Raw genomic sequence first — 4170 nt, 5'->3', positions numbered from 1 at the left:
AGAAAAAACATCTACTTTTAGGTGTAAAAATCCATAACGCCTGCTATGTGTGTTTGATCACCTATCATAATCACCTTACAGAAACCTTCTGAATTTCAGGTTGACATACTTATTTTTTATGTCATTAGCTGATTTAAATAAAGATAAAACTTAAGAGGATGCCTCACCTAGAATTTGAGCCCATTTTACAAATTTATTCATTTTACTCTATTAACCAAAAGAGGCCTTTTTAAAACATCTACAGAAAAGTAAAATGGACAATATAGGCATTTATCTTAGTAATGAAGCTCTTTTTGTAAAGAAGAAGTAAAGAGCTCTTTCGTTTGAACAAGCCCCCCACCCTGACACACACACCATAAACACAGCCTTAGCCCTGCGTCCTGCAGCCAGAAGGAGCGAGCCAGCGGCTCTCGCCATGTCTGCCCCAGCTGGTCCTGAGGTTGGGTGGAAGAGGAAGCACTGGGCCCTCGCTGAAGCCGGGAGGGACTGGGGGGTGTGTTCGGTCCAGTGGTTGTTGCTGACTCCAGTGCCCTTCTGATGCTGATTCTGGGGAAAGATAAACCATTTTAACCACAGGAACGGGGAGTGTAAGGACGGAGAATAAACATGAGACTGAAGTCAGCGACCACTACCTTAAAGGTTTAAATATAAAAATAAAACTGCAGAGTTAAATATACTGTGTTGTGTGTGCATGTGTAACTCCTGGGCCAGCAATATAGAAACTGGGGCACCACTACACAAGTTGTCTTGACTGAACATGTTTTCAAGAAAACATGTTTTGAGAAAAGTTGCTCTGGGCATTTATTTTAAATGGAGACCAGATTACAGGTTTTCTGAAGGCTTTAAAAGTCTTTTTAGGTTTCCTTTCAAAAAAGTAACATATCAATTTCTCCTACAGTAAGCCATCAATGCACAATATAAATTCTGTTTTCTCCCTTGGGAAACTATCATTGGAAAGTATTCCAGGTCGTGGAGTTTTCCTAATTCTTCCATTACACTTCAGCTGCCCTAGAAGTGCCTGCCAGTGAGTGCAGACAGCACTGGTAGCTTGGTCAACAGCTTGACTGCAGAACATAATCTCACATTTTTCTATTTTAATTAACATTAGACAAATAGGACTGTGGATGTCCCCAGGAGTTTTTCATTTGCTTGTTTTGCTTTTCTTTGCTTTTTTTCTTTGCCCAATAGGAAGAGTCAGTGTGGTTCAGATTCGTGGTTCAGGTGTTAACCAGGAAACCTGGGTGGCTCAGCTCATCCGTGCAGATAGCCGACTCTGCTCCTGAAAGTGGGCACCATGCAGGTAATTGAGACGGCTGGTGCTACCCAGCAGCTAGCACTTCAGATGGGCATGGTTTAATCAACGGATCAATCAGGGAGTCTCCCCGATGAGGAAATTGGATCCCAGCTCCTCCCCTGGGAGGTAGGGACTCCACGTCAGTGACCCTGGGAAACCATGAAGCTGTTAAATTGCACTGGACACTTTTTAAAAGTCTGCTTGAGACATGTCACTGATTTCCACCAGGGTAGCTGGTGGGCATGGTTGAGGCTTTTTCAACCTCTGGGGACCCAGTGTGTGTCACCAGTGGTCAGGGGCAGTCTCTGGGTCCCTGAACTGGGTTGGAAATGAAGCCCCATCACAGATCAGCTCCAATGCACGGACTCTGCATCCCATGGTGTGGGGGACTCACAGAGGTAGGGTACTGTGGAGGGTGTGAGGACACCCCAGAAGCAAAGACCTTGTCAGCCTGTAGGCATCTTTTAGAGCTGTGGACTCCAAGCTCTTCAAATCACTCATGCATCATTAAGTACTGTTAAGATCCCATGTATGTGTGTTTATAAATTATCTATTTGTCTATATATGTGATAATATATTATTAAATATATACTTAAATTAATTTATTCCATAGATTATATAGCATTACCAAATAAAAATATTAAATATGTAAAGATAACATAAAGGATGTGGACTGCTCCCTCATAGCCACGGGTTGACACTGATGTGAACCAATCTCTCCAGGCCCAGTGCACACTCAGGACAGTTCTTAGCAATGGTTGGATTCGAAAAGACATTTTAAAGACCTTCTACATGACTGTTTATTTTGCTTTTCGGGGTAAGCTCTGTTTAGCCTGTTGTTGGAATCACCTGATAATGTGGTTGGGGATGATGATGTCTGTGGACAGGAGTTGCCCTCACTCCATCCCACCCCATCCCTGGCACCCACCTGTCCTTGTACCATCAGGGACAATAGGACCTTCAATGCCTTAAAGTGGACTGCAACCTACAACGTGTGGAACACGCGGAGTTGTGAAAGGGGCTGGGTGAGGGGCCCAGTGGTTCCGATGCTGCGTGGCACACCCGCCCTCCCTCGGGCGTCTCTGGCCCCACATGAGGGAAGAGGACCTGACTCCGAACCCCTGTCCACCAAGCAGGAAGTGTGAGGCTCCCTTCTGTAAGCTCCCTTCTGTTGCAAGACGTGGTGTCTCTCCCCAAACCACAGCTCCTGGGGCATCCTGGGGCAGCTCCACCTTAGAGGAATGGCCTTGCTCTGGCTTCATGCATCTGTAAACAAATGAGAATGTTTGTCACCGTCTATCCAATTAGACACATGCAAAAAAATACAAAAGCAGAAAAGCAACACCACTTGCAATGACCACCATTTACAAAGTGAATTTTAACATGAAAATTAAGAAAGTCGTGAGGTCAGCATGAACACCCTGAAGAACCTTCGGTGACTAAGCTCGCACAACTCACACGAGGGACATGCCCCGCCTCTCACAGCCACCCCAGGGATCCAGGGTAGAAAACCTCACCCCCAGCCTGGCCTCCTGCTTCCCTCACCTCAGGGAGGCCCTCCACTGTCTTCCATCCCCACCAGGGAGAGCCCAGGAAGGTTTAGACCTAGAACCATGTCCATGGACACACATCTCAGAGCACAGTCAACCGAGGAACACAAAGTCACCTCATTTGCGAAGGAGACCTCTTTCCAAGGAAACCATAGGAATACTTGGTTGGAAGCTTTACAAAAGTGCCAATGTGTCCTCTTTACATGTGGAAGTGCTGCCACTTGCAGGACTGAAAATTATTCCATCCTCTTCCATAATAAAGCTGTGTGATTTATAAGGCTGCCTGCTTTTGGGTTAGGGACCTTTGAAGCTGGCTGTTTCCTGCTGTGCGAGCACTGCTGGGGTTCCGGTGCTGGCTCTCCAGCAGTTGTGACTGTCCCCAATGTTCTCCTGCCCCCCCCCTAGTCTCAGCTTCGATCAGTCCCCTCCAGGGACCTCAATGGTTCACTGGGCAGATCCAGCTCCAGTTCTGGTCACATGTCCCTCTGTCACTTCAGCCTGAGCCCTCTCCTCCCCTTACCTGGATAAGGTAGCCCAGGTATTCCAAAACCAAAATTCTGCCTTCTACATGCTCCTTAAACATGGCCTGGGGCTTTACACCATTATCTGCCAGGTCCCTGTCCCCCTTCCCAACCCCACACACCACGTGCTAGGTCTTTGTGACTCCTGGGACCCCAGCCGCCTGCACAGCCCTGCCACATCACTGCCACATGCCTCCTCAGCCTGTGCGTGAGGTGCAGAGGCCTGAAGCCTCCCTACACACAGAGACCCCAGAGATGATAGGGCCCCGCAGAGAGGTGGTCATCACCCAGTCCTGGCTCCTGTGTTCTGGCCTGCCCTCCGGTGCACCCTCTGACCCTTCCAGGGCTCTTCCCACCAGAACACTAGCCATCCCGACCTGGGTCTTGGCTGTGCGGAGGAGACTGATTGCATCCTAATTTCCATCACAGGAGAGAATGTCTTTCTCTGCTGTTTAGTACTTGGAACTCCCACCCCAGAGCTCTACAGACACCAGAAAGCCAGGGACTCAGTACTGCCCCACAAGCACTCACCCCACGGGCAGGTGTCAGTCTCTGGGTTAAGTTGCCATTGACCAGACACCAGACGTTCCCCAACGCTCCATGCAGAGGATCTGATGCAGGGAAGGGACAGAGGCGCACAACAGCAGGTGTAGGTCATGTAAGGAGGATGGCAGATGCCACAGGACTCAGCCTCACTGAGCCACCCTCCTGGACATTCAGGGCTCCAATGCCAGTCATGGGCTCAGTGTTACTTCTGCTCCCCATATAAAGGCAAGAAAGAAAGCAGCAGCTCTATGGTTTGATT

The sequence above is a fragment of the Galeopterus variegatus genome, unplaced genomic scaffold (genome assembly GCF_000696425.1).
Source record: "Galeopterus variegatus unplaced genomic scaffold, G_variegatus-3.0.2 Scaffold5147, whole genome shotgun sequence".
NCBI lineage: Eukaryota > Metazoa > Chordata > Mammalia > Dermoptera > Cynocephalidae > Galeopterus > Galeopterus variegatus.
This window is presented reverse-complemented; position numbering follows the sequence as displayed.